Genomic DNA, 22806 nt, shown 5'->3' with positions numbered 1-22806 from the left:
GTCTGACTCTTTCGCAACCCTATGGACTGCGGCCTCCCAGCCTCCTCTGTCCCTAGGGTTCTCCAGGCAGGAATAGGGGAGTGGGTTGCCATACTCTCCTCCAGGGGATCTTCCCCACCCAGCGATCGACCCTACCTCTCTTGCATTGGCGGGAGAGTTCTTTACAACTAGCACCACCCGGGAAGCCCAAAGTTGTATATAGTGACATGGGAAAATGTTTTTGATCTATTTTAAAGGAAAAACTAGGAACTGTATTTTTACAGGAAATATATATGTTGTTCTGAGGGGCAACTACTGAGTCCCATGCTCTGCAACCAGAGAAGCTGTGGCAACACTCAGGGCAAATAGAGAAAGCCACAAGCAGCAACAAAGACCCAGTGCAATCAAAAATAAATAAATAATAAAAAAAAATTTTTTTTAAAGAAGTATTTATATTGTGATGGATATACCACTCTATCTTTACTGAAAATTGTTGGATTGTCCACATGAAATTGGTGAACATTATGATATGTAAAACCTAGCTTAATAAAGCTGTTCTTCCAACATCTGTATATTCACATATTTCTCCTGATTTTGACTGAAAGGCTGAAGCACTGACAAGCAAAAAGAAAGAAAATAAATATATACAAAGATCAGGAAGCTGTCAAAAGTGACATCTGGGGGATGGTATTATGTCAACTGAAAAAAAGTGCACAACGTAAGAGCTGTGATGTGAGTTTTATTTGGGGCAAAGTGAGGACTATAGCCCAGAGATAATTTCTCAGAGAGCTCTGAGGATCTGCTCCAAAGAGGTTAAGGGGCAGATGTCAGTGTATAATGTGATTTTGGTGAAGCAAGAGACCTGCAATCAAGTGCTTATTTTGGCAGAGGGTTGCTGCTTTTCGCTATAAGGTAGCTGCTGGTCAGGAGGAGCAGATGCTTCTGTTGAGGATTTTAGTGCTTTCCTGGGCATGAGAAGATGCAAGAATTGGGGCTCATAAAATCTCCTGAAAATCTCTGACTACCTGGAGGCCTGTTCTGCCAGTTGTTTCCAGAGCCCACTGTGCTTCATTCCCGATCTCCAGCCTGAACTCCCTTCAGGGGATGTTGAAGGTCAGAGACTGAAGGCTAGTGACTTCATGCTTGTAGTGCCGCACAACGAGCGACAGTCTTCAGTTGCCAATTATAAGGCACTTTCATTTTGTGTTTTATACGCTTCTGTATGGTTTTAATTTTTATAGGAAGGATATATAACTTATGTTTCCCCCAGTTTTATTGAAATATAGCTACAACATTGTGTTAGTTTGAGGTATCCAACATAATGAATATGTATAATAGATACATAACTTTTATAATCAGTAAAAGATATATATGTACATTAAAAATTATTGTGTTTCTCGGTTAAGGCAATGAAATAAAGCTTTCTCATAGACTCTGTTTCCACCAATACCCAAGAAAGTTTTAAAAGTTAAAATTTCATCCACAGCACGCAAAGAGTAACAGCTTAATATCTTAAATGTCAACAAGTGGCAGTCAAGGAAAGATATAGAAGATTCTGGTCTGGAGCATTCCATCAATACTCATACTGCTAAAACTCAAAATCCTAGAAATTAACACATACATATATGCACATATATCCTGAGAGAAAAGTAAGTGGCTTCCTTATCTTTTATCTCTTCTCTCCGGAGACGTGAAAAATGGCTGCTGAGGAGAAGAAGGTGGAGTGAGAAGTGGAGAATAGACTAAGTCTTTAGGTAGCAGTGAAGACTCCAGGAAAGCCTAGTGAATCAGGGGAGGCTCTTTCCCATAGTAGAGTGAATTCTGAAGTAGACCCTTGAAACCTCAGAAGTGACTGCAGAATATTTGTATTCTAACAAAGACTGCATCCTACCTCCCCTAAGTTCTGCACCCTCCTCTCCTTCAAACTAGCTTATAAGTCATAGAAAAATAACAGCCTCAAATTGCTGTTCCTTAGGAAAATCAAACCAGTTTCAGATCAAGTAGGAAGGAATTCAAGAGGCAAATAGAGAATCAGAAAAAATCACTCCAAGTGCTTTGAGCACTAAAATAATCTAAAAAGAAAATAAACTCAGTAGGCAAAACTCAAAAATGAGACAATAAAACAACTGAAAGAGATGGACAGAGAAATCGCACATCTGATAAAGTAGAGACCAAAACAGTGTCATTAAAGAACTAATAAATACATTAAAACAGCAAGGAACAGAAAAGACATGGCTGGAAGTTGAATTATCGATGTGGAAAAAGGCTTGAAATAATTATAATAAAGGCAAATGGAAAATCGCCAAGAGATTAAAACAGTCAGAGAGAAGCTACTAGATACGGAAGACAGAAGTTGTTGGTGTCCTCAGAGTTAAGAACTCTTAATGGAATAAGAAGTATTAAAAAATATAAGAACAGAAGTTCCTCTAAAATGATGTTAGTCTGTAGCTTGAAAGGTCCAATATTTGATACAGAATATTTAACCCTGAGATGTATTTCAGTTATTTTATTGAAATCCAGACATCCAGGCAGAAAAAAAGGCAAATCATCTCTAAGGAAAAAAGTCAGACTGTCCTCAGATATCTCAACAGCAACATTCAGAGACAGAAGACAGTAGAGCAGTTCTGATAGGTTTCTGAAAGGGTTCTGAAAGGACAAATCTGTGATCTAAGAATTGTAAACCCAGTCAAGATGTCATTCAAAAGTAAAGGTATTGGGCAGTTCCCACAAATATAAAAGAACTTATAGAAAAGAGAAATACTTAGAGTGAAATTCAGTCAGTTAAGAAATAGGGCAAAATCAATAACCTCAGATATGCAGATGACACCACCTTTATGGCAGAAAGTGAAGAGGAACTAAAAAGCCTCTTGATGAAAGTGAAAGAGGAGAGCAAAAAAGTTGGCTTAAAGCTCAGCATTCAGAAAACTAAGATCATGGCATCTGGTCCCATCACTTCATGGCAAATAGATGGGGAAACAGTGGAAACAGTGTCAGACTTTAATTTTGGGGGCTCCAAAATCACTGCAGATGGTGACTGCAGCCATGAAATTAAAAGACACTTACTCCTTGGAAGGAAAGTTATGACCAACCTAGATAGCATATTCAAAAGCAGAGACATTACTTTGCCAACAAAGATCCGTCTAGTCAAGGCTATGGTTTTTCCAGTGGTCATGTATGGATGTGAGAGTTGGACTGTGAAGAAAGCTGAGTGCCAAAGAATTGATGCTTTTGAACTGTGGTGTTGGAGAAGACTCTTGAGAGTCCCTTGGACTGCAAGGAGATCCAACCAGTCCATTCTAAAGGAGATCAGCCCTGGTGTTCATTGGAAGGACTGATGCTGAAGCTGAAACTCCAATACTTTGGCCACCTCATGCGAAGAGTTGACTCACTGGAAAAGACCCTGATGCTGGTAGGGATTGGGGCAGGAGGAGAAGGGGATGACAGAGGATGAGATGGCTGGATGGCATCACCGACTCGATGGACATGAGTTTGAGTAAACTCCGGGAGTTGGTGATGGACAGGGAGGCCTGGCATGCTGCGATTCATGGGGTCGCAAAGAGTCGGACATGACTGAGCGACTGAACTGAACTGAACTGAAGATTTTAAGAATTGAGGATCAACTGATTTTAATTTAAAACATGTTTTTTGAAAACAACAGAATAACAATATCAAAACCACTTTTTCTTATCTTAAATTGATATTTTAAGAAATGATAGCTCTTGTAGTGAATAAACCCTTATTTGATGTCTAGCTTTTCTTCTAGTTTTTAAAAATTCTGTTAAATTCAACTAAGTTTGAATTTAACACATGTTAATCTTTAAATATGGACTTCCCTGGTGGCTCAGACGGTAAAGCATCTGCCTGCAAAGAAATTTTTAAATAGCACATAAATTATGATGCCATTTAAAAAAATTAGATATATCATTTACATTCCTATTTATCTATCATTCTATCTGTAATAAAGCATGCAAAGATATTTAGAATGAAGTTAGCCAAATGTTAATAGTGGTTATTTTTGATGATGAGTTTTGAGGGATTTAAAATATTTTTCTTTTGTGTGTATGTGTTTTGCATTGCTTAAATTCTTTATCATGAAAATGTATTTTTTATACGAACAACAGCATAATTTTTCTTAAAGCAAATTGAAAAAATTTCAACACTTCTTCCTAGTTTTCAGGATATGGTTGATCCTTTTGCTTTCAAAAAACAAAAAACCCAAACCATCTTTCCAAATGTATCTCCCTCTAATCTTGAATTAACTGGTCTGATCTACTAGAGATATTGCCTGAAAATCCCTTCTCTGCTCCTTTTCCAACATCATTTATAGCGTCTTGAATGGGCTCATCATCTTTATTCCAGGCAAATACAGTCCATCCCACAAAGCTCAGCCTCTTGTCTGTCTCTTCCATTGATCTCTTCAGAGTTTATTCCCTGCCCAAGCAGTTTTTAATCAAATAGTTCAAAGTATCCATGTAGAGAAGTACCAGCAGAGTTCTTACTTCCTTTGGATTTGGTTTTAAGAGGAACCATTTAGTATGAGACAAAGTTCTTTCAATTTAAGTCAATTCCAGATTGTTATTCTAATAAGTAGCTTCTGATGCTTATTAATAGTATAATAGGAAGTGAGAGCTTGCAAAGTCTGAATTCCCATGTAGCTTCAAAGAATACTGAAAGTTAATAAGATACATATACATTCCCTAATTAGGCAGGGAACAATGAGAACTTGGAGAAGTATCTGAACACTCATAAATTTCAATTCTCTGTTTTTGCAGATAAATGAAAGCACTTTTCATAGATTGTTAAAATTTGGTAAAGTTGCTTGCCATTAAAAAACATGATTATTGATGACCAGGATCTAGACACCCACTGACTTTTCAATAAAATTAACAGAGATTTCAAGTGCCCACATATTATAATTCTATAAGTAATAGTTGTAGAACCAAGTAACATGATTAGATCCTTAGTGATAGAAATATATCCGTATAGCATCAAAACTTTGTAGCTCAAAAGGAAGCTTTCCATGTATCAGGATCTTATGGATCTTTAATTTTTGTTTCCCAAGCCTTTTTCACTTTGTCTAGTCTTATACTTCTATCTTTTTTATCCGATGTCATATAGATCTTTGTTAGATTCGATTTTCATTTTGCAGAAGTTTTATGGAAGTGTATCTATGAGTATTTTTTTCACATAGAGTATATGATGTTACCCATTTTGCATTCTACTTGTTTCTTATTTTGCCCTCACATTCAGCTGGCAGTTTGGCTAGGTACAGAATTCTGACAAAGACTCCTTGACAAAACTTTAGACAGGCTACTCTGAGTCCTCTTTTTGACTCTTCTTCACCCTTGGGCTCTTGCCTAGCCCAGTTTTAGCAAGCATCCTGCTGAGTTAGTTTAGCAAGACTTGCCCCATTCTTAGTATCTCATCACCATTGATACCTCATGAAGTTACTGATTCCCTACCCTTAATATCTAAGTCCTTGGCCTGCTCTTAGCAAAAATCCTGTTGTGGGACTTCCCTGGTGGTCCAGTGGCTAAGACTCAGTTCCCATTGCAGGGGGCCTGGATTCAATCCTAGTCAGGGAGCTAGATCCCACATGTTGTAACTAAGATCCAGCACAGCCAAATAAATAAAACAAACAAAAATTATGTTGCGTGCTATGGATGCTATGTCGCTTCAGTCATGTCCAACTCTTTGCAACCATATGGACTGTAGCTTGCCAGGCTCCTCTGTCCATGGGATTCTCCAGGCAAGAATACTGGAGTAGGTTGCCATGTCCTTCTCCAGAGGATCTTCCTGATCCAGAGATTAAACTCACATCTCTTACATTACCTGCATTGGCAGGTGGGTTCTTTACCCGCTGAGCCATAGAATCCTGTTACACACGTTTATCAAGAATCCCCCTACCTTTCAGGTCTCTCCCCTTAGTAACTTCCATTCACTGACCCCCTCACTTTGCTCTTCCAGCTGTCTTTGTTGTATTCGAAAATGAGTTTTAGTGAAATTTAGTTTCACTGCCATGTTGCAATGGTACTAAATAAAATCTGTCTTTATACAGCCTTTAATTAGTATCTGGCTCAATTTCTTCTTAACAATTCTAGGTTCAAACAATTATTCCCTCACAATGACATTCATTGCTAATGATGACAAGTCTCATTTCTTTATACAAGAACTTGTTTTGTTTGTTTGTTTCTTTGCCTCTTTAGATACCTGGTTGCCCATGCACATTCTTATATAGAGAGTTAGCTTGAATTTCCTCTGCATGTGTGTTTTCCCAGGAGACCTATCCCTTAACTTTGGGCTCTAACTGAACAAGAAGTGAAGATCATATCATCACGCAGTCTTCTTCGAAGGTTCCTGGGGAGGAGGTGATCTCTGATTCCCCCTTCAGATCAGATCCTTGTGGTGGAGAAGGGGCTTTCGTAACTCAATGAAGCTATGAGCCACACGGTACAGGGCCACTCACGATGGATGGGTCATAGTGAAGAGTTCTAACAAAGCATGGTCCACTAGGGGAGGCAATGGCAACCACTCCAGTATTCTTGCTGCAAGAACCCCATTCTCAGTATGAAAAGTCCAAAAGATATGACAACAGAAGATGAGCCCCCCCAGGTCAGAAGGTGTCCAATATGCTACTAGGGAAGAGCAGAGGGCAATTTCGAATAACTCCAGAAAGAATGAAGTGGCTGGGCCGAAGTGGAAATGACCTCAGCTGTGGATGTGTCTGGTGGCGACAGTCCGATGCTATAAAGAACATTATTGCACAGGAACCTGGAAAGTTAGGTCCATGAATGAAGGTAAATTGGATAATATGGTTAGATAGCGTCACTGACTCAGTGGACAAGAATTTGAGCAAATTCTGGGAGATAGACAGTGAAGGACAGAGGAGCCTGGTGTGCTGCAGTCCACGAGGTCACAAAGAGGCAGACATGACCTAGAGACTGAACAACAACGAAATAACAAAAATACTGAATTGTTTCTAACTGAAGTTGCTTTCCCACTCCCTGCCCCTTGGTTCCTTTTATACAAGATCTACTTTTTGTCCAGTAAACTATTCTCTCTAGGAGCCTGCTCCAGTCAAATCCCCACTGCCTTCAAAGACCAGGTATACTGTGATTAGCAGACAATTCCTTAAAAGAAAGGGGTTAGGTTCTTCCTTTGATGACTGGCTGTGTCGGACTGTCTGTTGGAAATTCACCAGTGGAGTTCAGGTTACTGCCAGCCAATGAAAGTCATTCAGATGAGATTTGGAAAGCAAATGAGAAGTGGAAGCTATATATTGTTGTTTCTTCACCAGCAAGCAGCAGGAAGACAAGAGGTTTTGCAGTAGTCTCCATGCAGTTCCCCACACCTCCGTGCCACTTGCAGGAGTAATCATTGCAGTTCCTAAAACTTTTGACTCTTTGAAAGCCAGTGACAGTTCTGAGAACAAAGGACGACTTACTCTGAGCTTCAACTCTCCAGCTCTTCTAATGGTTTGAGACAAAAACTATTTCCCTGAGATAAATTCCTTCCTGCTTGAAACATCTAAAATAGTTTGTTTCCCTGACTGACTTCCAACTGAAACAGTGATATGACAAGGAGGGCTGGGAAGATAAATATGCTTTAAGACAAAATTGGCTAGAGAAGGTCCCATGTGGTGAAGGCAGGAGGTGTCAGCTCTGAGAAGAGAGAAGCAAGGATTGAATGTTGGGGGCTCACAGCAAAGAACAAAGGGCCCAACCCTCCAGAAGAAAGCGCCTGGGGGGTTGCTTTTAAACTGTGAAGACACATCCTTGTTTACTACTATCTCCCTGGTGCATAGCACATGCTTGACACAGAACTAGTCTATGATAAACATGTCTAATAAATGTGTAACCTAGTAGAGAACAGTGCCTTTCATTGTGCTTCAGTTACGATGATTCTGATCGCAAATAATAGAAATCCCAACGCAAACTGGCTTAAGCAATAACATGAAGTCACTCAGTCGTGTCCAACTCTTTGTGACCCCATGGACTGTAGCCTACCAGGCTCCTCCGTGCATGGAATTTCCAGGCAAGAGTACTGGAGTGGGTTGCCATTTCCTTCTCCAAGGGATCTTCCTGACCCAGGGATAGAACCCAGGTCTCCTGCATTGCCGGCAGACACTTTATCATCAGAGCCACCAGGGAAGCCCTAAAGGGAATATATTCCCTTTAAGCAATATTCCTATAAGCAATAAAGGGAAATATATTATTCTACATAATTGAATATTTTTCGAAACTGCGCTAAAACTTGGTATCAGAACTTAAGGTAACACACTAATCCAACAGCTCAACAAGGATGCAATATATTTTCATCCCTTATCTCTGCCTTCTGAAATGTTGGCATAAAAGTCAGTCGTAAAACTGACTTCTTTTTTTATGAGTTATATGTTTATTGAGTGATACAAGGAATTCATTATTCTATCTTACAATATCATTCCAGGTGTAATAATGAGGATACGGCAAACACAAACACTTTCTTACCTTGACCTTCATTTGACTGGTGAAATATATCATTCAATGTATCTGGCTGGCATGATTATCCAGTTGTATTTTTAAAAAATTTTACTGCAGTACAGTGACTTTACAATGCTGTGCTAGTTTCTGCTGTGCAGCAAAGTGCATCAGCTAAATGTATTCATATAGCCCCTCTTTTTTGGATTTCCTTCCCATTTAGGTCACCATAGAGCACTGAGTTGAGTTCCCTGTGCTGTGCAGTCGGTTCTCATTAGTTATCTATTTTGTACAGTGTGTGTATGTCAGTCCCAATCTCCCAGTTCATCCCATCCTCTTTCCCCTCTTGATGTCCATGCATTTTTTCCCCTACATCTGTAATACTGACTGCTTTTGTTAACTGATCGATGCTCAAAGCTCCAGGGTTTGGCATCAGGAATCTTTAGCCTAGGGTTTCTAAAAAAGATACAATTGGATTGGATTAGATCACAAGTCCACCCCTGGACCTGTGACTGTGGTCACGTGTGCACTGATCCACTCCACCCCTGAGTTAGAGTCAGCTTCTCCAAACGAAGGGTATGAAGGGAGATTTTTAAAAAAGCTTTCTATTCTTAATATCTGATCTACTCAACTTTATTGCTAATTCTTGGAGGGAGTGATTCATATCTCTGTATAACTGGGACTGCGCTTGCTGTGGGAGTAACTAGATCCATGGAGATTTGACAGTGGGTAAGACACAACCAAATGATTCCACTTAGTGAAAGAGGATCCCACCTATCTTGATGACAAGCCCAATCATTCTTTGGACAAGGATGCTCATCCTCCGGAGCTAGTGCTGATAAAGAAGGGGGACTGTCTCTACCCTAGGACCTGACCCATAAGAGGCAAGGCCTCTTCAGAATTTCCTGTAGCTACTGAAATGAGTGATCTAAAACCCTAAATCCGACTTCCTCTTACCTACTCCAGGAATTAGCTCATGAATTTTTTCTGTCTCACTTCTACATCATCAGAATTTCCCTGTCTACTTTATTGTTTCCATGAGCCTACCAACATGCTATCATTTCTCCTCTCTTTAAAAGATGCCTCCTTTGAGCCTCACACCATCCTCTGGTAATGACTCCCTTTCCCACCTTCTCTTTATGGGAAAAAATAGATCCCTTTTAAAAGCTCTGTGTACTAGAATTCTCTATTGCCTCTCCTCTCATTTTCTCTTAAATCCATTTTAATCAAGCTCTTGTGCTAACCTGCTCTCATCGCTGGTGATCACAACTTCCTTAAATGCAAGGGTCTTTTTTCAGTCCTCATCTTTCCCAGCTTCTCAGCAGCATTCAGCACGATTGATCCTTCCCTCCTCCTCCTTCTTTTTTTTTCTAGTATTTTAATTCATGAATTAATTTTTTGGGGCTGTACTGGGTCTTCATTGCTTTCTGCGGACTTTCTCTGGTTGTGGCGAATGAGGGCGACTCTTCATTACGGAGCACAGGCTTCTCGTTGAAGCGGCTTCTCCTGTTGTGGGGTGTGGGCTCTAGAGTGGGCTTCAGTAGTTGTGGTGCACGGCTTTAGTTGCTCCACAGCACGTGGGATCTTCCTGGGCCAGGGACTGAACCCGTGTCCCCTGCATTGGCAGGCAGATTCTTACCCACTGGACCACCAGAGAAGTCCAAATCCTCCCTCCTTCTTGAAACCCATGTTTCACATTGCGTTCAAGATCCCACATTCCCTACCCTTTCCCTCACTTGTTCCTTCTCAGCCCCCTCAAGTGGTTCCTAATCCTAATCTCTAAAGTAGAGTCGGAGATCAATTCTCTGACCTCGTCTCTATTTATACACACTCTGTGGGTAATGTCATTTGTTTAAAAATAATCCATTATATACTGAAATATTTATGGGGAAAGCAATAAATATCCAGAGTTTGTTTTAAAATGCTGCAGCCCTGGAGGAGCAGGGGAAGATGGGACAAGATTAGCAAAATATTAGTAACTGATGAAGCTAGGTGATGGGTATGTAGATGATAGTTATGTTATTCTCTCTGCTTTTGTATATGCTTAAAAGTTGTTTCATAATACAAATAAATAAATAACATCTATATACTGAACTCTTTTGTATTTATGTTTCTAGCCCTGACTTCCCCCTGAACTTCAGATAAGTATTTTCAATTGCCTAGTAAGCATTTTTACTTGATTGTTTAACAGTCATCTCAAACTCAACATGTCTAAAATGAACTCTGGGCTACCCTTCCTCTTTACTCCACCACCCACCACCCGCCCTCCCCGGCCCTCCTTCCCCTGCCCCAAACCCTATTCCTCTTCCATGGTTTCCTGTCTCTGTAAGTGACACTATATTCACCCAGTTGCTCAGATCAAAACCTCTGGAGTCACCCTTCACATTTCTCTTTCTCTTATAACCCCACCCAATCCTATCAGCAAAACACATTCAGGATCTGGCAATGGCTCACTACCTCTACGGCTACCATCCTTGCCTGTTATTTCTCCCCTGAGCTCCTGCAAAGGCCTTGAAGCAAGTCTCCTTGCTTCCACTTTGACCCCTACAATTTGTTCTCCACAAGCAACAAGACTGATTCTTTGAAAATGTGAATCAGATCATGCTACTCCTCAACTTTCCAGTAAGGTCCAATCGCACTTAGAATAAAACCCAGTATCCTTACGATGCCTGCAAGACCCTACATGACCTGCCCCTAGCCTCCAGCCTCACGTCCCTGGCTGCATCTCTTCCCCCATCATTGTCATCCCCTGAGCTCTAGCACACTGGCCTTCAGCTACTCCATGAGCCCACCAAGCAGACTCTCACCTTAAGATGCCTGCTATTCCTTCTGCCTGAAATGCTCTTCTCCCAAGTATTTGCATGGCTGACAACCTCACTTCGTTCTCATCTCCATTCAGTGGTCACCTATGTAGAGAGGCAGTGGTGCTAAGTTACTTCAGTTGTGTCTGTGCAACCCTATGGACTGTAGTCTGTGAGGCTCCTCTGTCCATGGGATTTTCCAGGCAAGAATATTGGAGTTGGTTGCCATTTCCTCCTCCATGGGATCTTCCCAGGAGGGAAGGGAATCGAACCCTTTTCTCTTATATCTCACTGCATTGGCCGGAAGATTCTTTACCACTAGCGTCTTCTGGGAGTTTTCAGCAAATAATATATGTTAAATATACATATGTAATTATTTATTTCCCTTTTCCTGTTTATTTTTCCACCTATTTTATATCCATTATTTTATGACTTGCTTTGTAATCTACCTAAGAGCAAGAACTTTGTCTTGTTTACTACCATATTCCTAACACACCAAATAGTTCATAGTCTACATAGTATAAGTCATAACCAACACTGAGTGAATGAATGATTAAATGAGTGGGTCTTAGATAAGGGTTAAAGACAGATCTGTTTGTGAACACTCTAGAATGAGAGGTAACTCTGCCTTCCTCACTCCAGCTTCTCCCCTGCTCACTTGAACTGATAAAACTGTGTCCCTTGAACATCCAAAGGTTTGTTCTTAGAGTAGAGTCAATTAAGTCTGTTTAAGTCAGATAGAGCCTGACTCCAGAGTCTAAGCCTTCATAAAGGAGTTGTGAAAATTCTGCTTGTGATGGTCACGCCCTGAGAAATGAGGAAAGGAGTAACATGGGTTAGTTAGTCTGTTCACATAGGAAAGTGGGAGAAAGTGCAGTGGCAGAGAGGAGTGGAAATGCTCTAAGAGGACTGAGTGTTCGGGGCATAGGCCTCCTGCTGGGTACAACCTGCTCACTCAGATGATATCCTGAGACCACAGATAACTCAGTGGATTTCTCCTTCTGAATACATACCTTGTCCTTACTTAGCCCAGGAATGGTCTTGGTTCAGGAGGGACCATGAGCAGCCCTTCCAGATACCTCCGTCTCCAGAGAGAACGTGGTTGGCAGAAAGAAGAGCAATTAGGGAGAATGAGGCTGTTGGTGCCATGCTTTCTCTTCTCTGCTTATACCCAATAAACAAGTACCTTTCTCCTTTCTATTAATTTGTCGTTGTTGTGGTTTAGTCACTAAGTTGTATCTGACACTCTACGTGAGCCCCATGGATTGCAGCACGCCAGGTTCCTCTGTCCTCCACAATCTCCCAGAGTTTTCTCAAACTCATGTCCGTTAAATTGGTGATGCTGTCTAACCATTTCATCTTTTGCTGCTTCATTTTGCCTTCCATCTTTCCCAGCATCAGGGTCTTTTCCAATGAGTCAGCCTTTCACATCAGGTGGCCAAAGTACTGGAGCTTCAGCTTCAGCATCAGTCCGTCCAATGAATATTCAGGACTGATTTCCTTTAGGATTGACTGGCTTGATCTCCTTGCAGTCCAAGGGACTCTCAAGAGTCTTCTCCAGCAACACAGTTAAAAGCATCAATTCTTTGGCGTTCAGCCTTCTTTTTGGTCCAATTCTCATATCCATACATGACTACTGGAAAAGAGCAAGAAGCTTTTAATCTCATGACTGCAGTCACCATCCACCGTGATTTTGGAGCCCAAGATCCACTTTCACTTTTTCCCCTTCTATTTGCCATGAAGTAATGGGACCCTACGCCATGATCTTCATTTTCTGAATGTTGAGCTTGAAGCCAGCTTTTTCACTCTCCTCTTTCACCCTCATCAAGAGGCTCTTTAGTTTCTCTTTACTTTCTGCCATTAGAGTGGTATCATCTGCATATTTGAGGTTGTTGGTATTTCTCCCAGCAATCTTGATTCGAGCTTGTGATTCATCTAGGCTGGCATTCCACATGATGTACTCTGCATATAAGTTAAATAAGTGGTATAACAATATACAGCTTTGTCGTACTCCTTTCCCAATTTGGAACCAGTCAGTTGTTCCATGTCTGGATCTAAGTGTTGCTTCTTGGCTTGCATACAGGTTTCTCAGGAGACAGATAAGGTGGTCTGGTACTCCCTTTTCTTTAAGAATTTTCCACAGTTTGCTGTGACCGACACAATCAAAGGCTTTTGAATAGTCAATGAAGTAGTAGATATTGTTCTGGAATTCCTTTGCTTTTTCTGTGATCCAATGAATGTTGGCAATTTGATCTCTGGCTCCTCTGTCTTTCTTAAACCCCGTTTGAACATCTGGAAATTCTTGGTTCACATACTGCTGAAGGATTTTGAGCATTACCTTGCTAGCATACAAAATGAGGGTAATTGTAAAGTGCTTTGAACATTCTTTGTCACTGCCCTTCTTTGGGATTGGAATGAAAACTGACTCGAAAATGTCAGTCCTGTGGCCAGTCCTATGGAAAACTGCTGAGTTTTCCAAATTTGCTAACATATTGAGTATAGCACTTTAACAGTATCATCTTTTAAGATTTGAACTAGCTCAGCTGGAATTCCATCACCTCCACTAGCTTTGTTGGTAGTAATGCTTCCTAAGTAATGGTTTGTTGGTAAGTAATGCTTCCTAACTCCAGGATGTCTAACTCTAGATGAGTGACCATACCATTGTGGTTATCTAGGTCATAAGACCTTTTTCGTACAGTTCTTCTGTGTATTCTTGCCACCTCTTCTTAGTCTCTTCTATTTCTGTTAGGTCATTTCCATTTCTGTCCTTTGCTGTTCCCATTTTTACATGAAATGTTCCCTTGATATCTTCAATTTTCTTGAAGAGATCTCTAGCCTTTCCCATTCTATTGTTTTCCTCTATTTCTTTGCATTGTTCATTTAAGAAGGCCTTCTTATCTCTCCTTGCTATTCTTTGAAAGTGTTCATTTGGGTATATCTCTGCCTTTCTCTCTATTTCTATTAATACCCTCATATTAAGAGAGATCCTTTCAATTGCCTCTTGTGGAGGAAGAATTGAAATTTCTTCTACTTTCAACTCTCCTGGCTCATTTGAGAACTGTTCAGAACAAAATAGAGGCCCATTTATTCATATTCTCTTTGAGGAGGTGCTCTTTTCTGCTGAGGAACAAAATAAAAGGCAGCAGTTTAGCCCTGGAAAGTACTGGGATGCTTGAAACTCAGCTTTAATGGATATTAACCAGAAACACTAAGCCATCAGGGTAGAGAGGGTCTATTCAAGTGGACATGGTCATTTATTTGCTTAAAACAAAGAAAAATTCTTATCAAAGTGAAATTTAAAATGCACATATGATTATTTCATCATAAGAGCAATTACCAAAACTTGCAGACTACACAATATTAATTGAGCCATCCAGAGATAGCAATCCCTGACTGCTTGCTGGTTACCCTCAGAGGTTTTTGATACCAGCTATCAAAATGTGATAACTCAACTATTAGTAATAGTTGAATGGCAACTTATAATAAATAGATAAACTGAGTTACAATGATCAGTGGGCCTTAATAGAATAATATGATTGTAGCCATTGGGGGAAAATCTACAGATAAGAACGAATTGGATTAGTGCACTGAGGTTTTAATCTTGCAAGTGGAAACGGTGGCTGACTTTATTTTTCTGGGCTCCAAAATCACTGCAGATGGTGATTGCAGCCATGAAATTAAAAGACACTTACTCCTTGGAAGAAAAGTTATGACCAACCTAGACAGCATATTAAAAAGCAGAGACATTACTTTGCCAACAAAGGTCTGTCTAGTCAAGGCTATGGTTTTTCCAGTGGTCACGTATGGATGTGAGAGTTGGACTATAAAGAAAGCTGAGTGCCGAAGGATTGATGCTTTTGAACTGTGGTGTTGGAGAAGACTCTTGAGAGTCCCTTGGACTGCAAGGAGATCCAACCAGTCCATCCTAAAGGACATCAGTCCTGGGTGTTCACTGGAAGGACAGATGTTGAAGATGAAACTCCAATACTTTGGACACCTGATGCGAAGAGCTGACTCATTGGAAAAGTCCCTGATGCTAGGAGGGATTGGGGGCAGGGGGAGAAGGGGACGACAGAGGATGAGCTGGTTGGATGGCATCACTGACTCAATGGACATGGATTTGGGTGGACTCGGGGAGTTGGTGATGGACAGGGAGGCCTGGCATGCTGCGGTTCATGGGGTCGCAAAGAGTTGGACACGACTGAGTGACTGAACTGAACTGAACTGATGCAGAAACACCACAGTACAAAAACTTTGGCGAATGTAGCTTGTCTTATATAGATCTTCTATTTGGAACGCGTTAGTTTTAAGGGCACCTCTGCCAGCAAATCAGTGTGCCTGGATTTTACCAGAGAGCACAAGGTTCAGTTCTATGCTACCAACACCCATTAAAGTCTATTTTAGGGACTTCCCTGGTGGTCTGAGCACCAAAGAATTGATGCTTTTGAACTGTGGTGTTGGAGAAGACTCTTGAGAGTCCCTTGGACTGCAAGGAGATCCAACCAGTCCATTCTGAAGGAGATCAGCCCTGGGATTTTTTTGGAAGGAATGATGCTAAAGCTGAAACTCCAGTACTTTGGCCACCTCATGCGAAGAGTTAACTCATTGGAAAAGACTCTGATGCTGGGAAGGATTGGGGGCAAGAGAAGAAGGGGACGACAGAGAATGAGATGTCTGGATGGCATCATTGACTCGATGGACGTGAGTCAGAGTGAAGTCTGGGAGTTGGTGATGGACAGGGAGGCCTGGAGCGCTGCAGTTCATGGGGTTGCAAAGAGTCGGACACGACTGAGTGACTGAACCAATCTGATCTGATCTGGTGGTCTAGTGGCTGACTCCAATGCAGGGAGCCCAGGTTCGATTCCTGGTTGAAGAGCTAGATCCCACTTGCTCCAGCTAAAAATCCCAAAAATGCCAATGAAAATTGAAGATTCCACGTCCTGCAACTGAGACCCAATGCAGCCAAATAAATAAATAAAAATGAATATTTTTTCCAGAAGTCTATTATAATAAGTGCAAAAAGTATTTTTCAACTACAAAATCAACTTAAAAATTAAATTCTAACAAAAAGAACTTAAATTTATGGATGATAACATGAGGGACACACATTCATAAAATGTGTTTTTTGAATGCCTACTGTATTCCAGGCACTAAGTTGGGTCCTGGGGAAACAGATGAGCAAAAAGGAGTAGGCCTTGCCGTCATGGGACCTGTAGTTTGGTGGGGAGGCAGATACAAATGGAATATCTGTGAAAATATTATGACATTACACTTCTGATTAGTTCTATTGGTTCTAGAAAGGGGACTTGACCTAGACTGGGAGGTCAGTGAAAGTTTTCTTTTGGAAGTCACTCTTGGCCTGCAATATGAAAGATATGTTTACTTTGCAGAATTGGAGTTGACAATGAACAGAACATTTCAGGCAGAAGAAGGAGGCCCTGCAGAAGGAGTAAGTGCAGAATCTGTCCCTCATGTAGGTGCTCTTAACGCCACCTACGGGTTCGATCAAAACCACCTGAAAGCTACGTATTTGCTTGTTAGTGTTTGTTGGTAGTCGCAACTTCCCTGGAGGCCCAGAGTAAAGACAAAGACAGATCACTATCACTGTGAAAATTAATAAATGGAAATCTCACTAAAGCGGAGTCTGTAGGCCAGGAAGGGGAGCTCTCACTGCAGTAGCACTCTATGTGGCTCACACGAAGAGCTGTCAATTACAGACCTCGATGAAAGAATCCACAGGGAACAGCCATCAGTTATAGGCTCCAACAGGACAAATACGTGGGAAACAATGGAAAAGTGACAGACTTTATTTTCCTGGGCTCCAAAATCACTGCCGATGGTGACTGCAGCCATGAAATTAAAAGACGCTTGCTTCTTGGAAGAAAAGCTATGACCAACCCAGACAGCATGTTAAAAAGCAGAGAATTACTTTGCCAACAAAGGTCCGTCTAGTCAAGGCTATGGTTTTTCCAATAGTCATGTACAGATGTGAGAGTTGGACTATAAGGAAAGCTGAGCACATAAGAACTGATGCTTTTGAACTGTGGTGTTGAAGACTCTTGAGAGTCCCTTGGACTGCAAGGTCAAACCAGTCAATTCTAAAGGAAATCTGTCCTGAATATTCATTGGAAGGACTGATGCTGAAGCTGAAACTCCAATACTTTGACTACCTGATGTGAAGAACTGACTCATTGGAAAACACCCTGATGCTGGGAAAGATTGAAGGCAGGAGAAGAAGAGAACAACAGAGGATGAGATGGTTGGATGGCATCACCGACTAGATGGGCTTGAGTCAGACAAGCTCCGGGAGTTGGTGATGGATGGGGAAGCCTGGCGTGCTGCAGTCCATGGGGTGGCAAAGACACAACTGAGCGACTGAACTGAACAGGAAAAGATGTGCACTGCATCTCCTACAAGAAATTGACTACACCAGCAACTCAGTCAATGAGAAATCTTCGTCACCCTGAACTCTCACTTTTTTCCAATAGATTTTCATTGAAAACAACCCCTTTCAACTTCCTCCTTTTTCTCTATAAAGCAACATTGCTCTCGTTTTGTTACTGGGTTTGCCTATGGCTTTTGCTATAGCTTGTTTGTCCCAATTGCAATTCCCCAGCTATTCCTGAATAAACCTGTTTTTGCTGGTGAAATAACTATTTTATTTTTAAGGTCAACATCACTGATATTTATTGAACACTTACTATGAGCCATCAATTTTTTTTTTGTTTGGTTTTTTGGCTGTGCTGGGTCTTCATTGCTGCGTACAGACTTTCTTTAGTTGCAGAGAGCAGGTACTATTCTTTGTTGCTGTGTGAAGGCTTCTCATTTTAGTGGCTTCTTTTGTTGCAGAACCTAGGTTCTAGGGTTTGGGCTTCAGTAGCTGTGGCACACAGGTTTAGTTGGCTGTGGCTCCACGGCACGTGGAATCTTTTCGGACCAGGGATCAAACCCGTGTTCCTTGCATTGGCAGGTGGATTCTCAACTGCTGGACTAGTAGGGAAGTCCCAAGAGCCGTGAATTTTGTTAGAGGTCATAAAGAAAAATCTGCACTCCTCCTGTGTCTTTCTCTTTTACTCTCACACTACCTTAACACTGCTTCTGATACCAGATGTGTGGGTTTTCCACATATCAAGTGATTCCATGACATCACCTGTTATACTATAACAAAACTTATTTTAGTTTAGCATGTTTCTAAACATATTATTACTATAAAGTTCATTGTTGCTGCTGCTGCTGCTGCTGCTGCTGCTGCTAAGTCGCTTCAGTCATGTCCGACCCAATGTGACGCCAGAGACGTCAGCCCACCAGGCTCCCCTGTCCCTGGGATTCTCCAGGTAAGAACACTGGAATGGGTTACCATTTCCTTCTCCAATGCATGAAAGTGAAAAGTGAAAGTGAAGTTGCTCAGTCATGTCTGACTCCTAGCGACCCCATGGACTGCAGCTCACCAGGCTCCTCCATCCATGGGATTTTCCAGGCAAGAGTACTGGAGTGGGGTGCCATTGCCTTCTCCGAAGTTCATTGTTAACTTTGTTTAAATTACATTTATGATACACAGAGATAAATTTAAACTTTTTCCAATTTAACAATTGACACACACTGCTTATTTCATCTTAATTAAGAAGATTCATAATTTACCAACATATCAATTTAAAAATTATATATTTGTTGACCAGATATATTACAAAGTGAAAAACAAGCAAAAGTTGTCTTCCTGACTAATTTTTAAGGTACTGTGGGTTAAAAATGAAGAATTATTTGACTCTATGTGGTAGGGTTGTTGACTGCCAAATAAAAGCTGCCTGTTCAGGGAAATAATTTGGGAGTTTTCCAAATCTTTATGAACAAAAGTAAACTATTGCTTTTAAGGATAATTTTTCCTGTAATTTGTGTGCACATGTGTGTATGTTTATACTATACATCCATGGAATTCTCCAGGCCAGAATACTAGAGTGGGTAACTGTTCCCTTTTCCAGGGGATCTTCCCAAAGCCCGTATGTTTATACAGGGAAAGTGTTTTCTCTATTTGCAGTTATTTGGAAAATCTATGGGCAAAACAAATAAACAGTGATGGACTTAATTTTATTAATATCTAAATGCAGTGTATTTTCAAAATACAATGAACAGAGCTAGGGTAAGCAGGCCAGTGCTTTATGAGAATGCAATTTTATCTTGAATATTCAATATGGAAGCAATGAGATTCTGGGAACCTACTTGGTGTTTAACTGGCTATGCAATTTATTTCCTGGAGACCAGCACAGAGAGTTTGATAGTTTCCTAATTCAATCCATAGACTGTCAAAAAGAAAATCTTGTTTGCAGGTGAGAATGTATTGTTAGGTATAATTTATAATATGTAGTGTGGATTTTTAGAAAATTCTTGATTTTTAAAAGTCTTTTGGAATTTTGAAATTGGTAGTGAACAGAGAAGATATATATGCTTTCTTAAAAAATCTATTGAAGTATAATTGATTTACAATGTGTTAATTTCTATTGTACAGCAAAATGATTTAGTTATACACACATATACATATATATATATACACAACATACTTTTTCATGTTCTTTTTCATTATGGTTTATCACAGGATGTTGAATTCCCTGTGCTATACACAGTAGGACCTTGTTGTTTATCCATTCTATATATAGTTTGCATTTACTAATCTCAAACTTCCAATCCATCCCTCCCTGCCCCCTCCCCCTCATCAACAACAAATTTGTTCTCCATGTCTAAAATTTGTTTCTCTTTCGTAGATAAATTCATTTATGTCATATTTTAGATTCCACACATAAGTGATATCATATGGTATTTGTCTCTCTTTGGAGAAGGCAATGGCGACCCACTCCAGTACTCTTGCCTGGAAAATCCCATGGATAGAGGAACCTGGTGGGCTGCAATCCATGGAGTCACTGAGTTGGACACGACTGAGCAACTTCACTTTCACTTTTCACTTTCATGCATTGGAGAAGGAAATGGCAACCCACTCCAGTGTTCTTGCCTGGAGAATCCCAAGGATGGGGCAGCCTGGTGGGCTGCAGTCTATGGGGTCGCACAGAATCAGACACGACTGAAGTGACTCAGCAGCAGTGACTTACTTGTGACTTAGTATGATAATCTCTAGGTCCATCCATCTTGCTGCAAATGATACTGAAAATGTTTAAATACTTTAAAAAGCTTTGGAAATTATCAAGTTCATCCATTTAATTCATGCAATTAATATATATTGACAGTTACTAGTGGGCTTCCCTAATGACTCAGCAGGTAAAGAATCCACCTGCAATGCCGGAAACAGGAGACGTGAGTTCAATCGCTGGGTTGGGAAGATCCCCTGGAGAAGGAAAGGGCAACCCACCAGTATTTGCGCCTGGGAAATCCCGTGAACATTGGGGTGTGGTGGGCTACAGTCCTTGGGATCGTAGAGATATGCCAGGCAGTGTTTCTTGGACCTCCCTTGTGGCTCAGCTGGTAAAGAATCAGCCTGCTGTGCAGGAGACCTGGGTTCGATTCTTGGGTTGAGAAGATCCCCTGGAGATGGGAAAGGCTACCCACTCCAGTATTCTGGCCTGGAGAATTCCATGGAATGTATAGTTCATGGGGTTGCAAAGAGTCAGACATGGCTGAGCAGCTTTCACTTCATTTCAGGAAGTATTCCAGGCACTTGGGGTAGGTCAGTGAGCAAACTGCACAACATTTCCTGTGGTGCTTATCACAGGGATAACAGACAACAGCAATAAACACGATAAACAAGCAAAGGAAAACAATGTTAGTAGATGATAAGTAAAACAGAATTAAGAAAACAAAAATAGAACCGAGCAAGGATTGCTAGCGCCTGCGCAGGTATTGTAATTTTATGTAATGTGGTCAACGTAGATCTTATTGAGAAGGGACATTTATTCCAAAACTTGTAGAAAGAGGAGGGACTGAGCTGTGTGGTTATTGGGGAAAGAGGCTCCCAACTAAAGGAACCAACATATGCAAAGCCCCCAAGGCAGAAATGTGCCGGGGAAGTCTGAGAAAGAATAGATCAGTGTGATTGACGGAGAGTGGGTGGAGCTGACAATAGAGGCAGACTGCACCAGATCAGGTAGAGCTGTATCAGCCATGGTAAGGACCTTGCTTTTTACTCTAGATCAAGATGGCTCAGCCATGGCACTGCAGAGATTTGGGGCTGAATATTTCTCTCGTGTGGAGGACTGCCCAGGGTATTTTAGGATGCTATGCAGCATCCTTGGCTTCTCCCCACTAGGTGCCACTAGCATCCTGCCAGTGAGACAAGTCAAAATGTCCCCAGCCAATGTCAAATGTCCCTTGAAACAAATCCTCTTCCCTTCTGACCCTGGTCAGGAAATCCTACCTTTCAGCATCTTCCCCACTTTTACTTCCAAAACTACTGTCTTCTTTATTTTTACATGATCAAGATGGGAAATATTTACATCCAATCTTCTGTGCTGTGCTTTGTCTATAGGTTGATTCTAGAAGTGGAAATCAACAGCATAGAACTTCTGTTGTTCTGACTATGTAATTATTATTCAAAGCAAAGACAAATAATAAATGCTAATTTATATCAATTTCTTGTGGTTTTTATCCAGAAGGCAGGAGGAATAAAGCAGAGTTAAAGCTGTGCTTGGTAAAGAAGCAGCTGCTGTTGCTGTTATTCAGTCATTAAGTTGTGTCTGACTCTTTGTGACCGCATGGACTGCAGCACACCAGTCTCCTCTGTCCTTCACTGTCTCCCGGAGCTTGATCCAATTTAGGTGATTGAGTCGGTGATGCTATCTAACCATCTCATTCTCTGCCACTTCCTCCTTTTGCCTTCAATCTGGCTAGCTTCAGGGTCTTTTCCAGTGAGTTGGCTCTTCACATCATTTGGCTAAAGTTCTAGGGCTTCAGCTTCAGCATCAGTCCTTCCAATGAATATTCAGGGTTGATTTCCTTTAGGATTGACTGGTTTGATCTTGCAGTCCAAGGGACTCTCAAGAGTTTTCTCTTGTACCACAATTCGAAAGCATCAGTTCTTTGGCGCTCAACCCTCTTTATGGTCCAACACTCACGTCTATACACGACTATTGGAAAACCCATAGCTTTGACTATACAGACCTTTGTCAGCAAAGTGATGTCTCTGCTTTTTAAAACACTTGTCATAGCTTTTCTCCCAAGGAGCAAATGTCTTAATTTCATGGCTGCAGTCACCATCCATTGTGATTTTGGAGCCCAAGAAAAGAAAATCTGTCACTGCTTCCACTTTTTCCGCTTCTATTTGCCATAAAGTGATGAGACTAGATGCCATTACCTTAGTTTTTTAATGTTGATTTTTTTTTTTTTTTGGATGTCCCGCTGGGATATGAACTTAATGTTGAGTTTTAAGCCAACTCTTTCAATGCTCCTCTTTCAGCAGTAGTCACTCATATTATCCAGGGAAAGGGAATATGTTATTGTGGTTTAGACAAGCTCCTTGTTTTTGTCTGCTCAGACATGATTATGGAGTAGTCCTGTTTTGTCTGCCTCTGTCATAATCAGAATGCTCTTATCTGATGTTTGTGTCCTGTAAAATTGTTTATGTTGAACAGGGG

Source organism: Bos indicus, chromosome 3 (assembly GCF_029378745.1).
Source record: "Bos indicus isolate NIAB-ARS_2022 breed Sahiwal x Tharparkar chromosome 3, NIAB-ARS_B.indTharparkar_mat_pri_1.0, whole genome shotgun sequence".
Lineage (NCBI taxonomy): Eukaryota > Metazoa > Chordata > Mammalia > Artiodactyla > Bovidae > Bos > Bos indicus.
Note: the sequence above shows the minus strand (reverse complement) of the source record.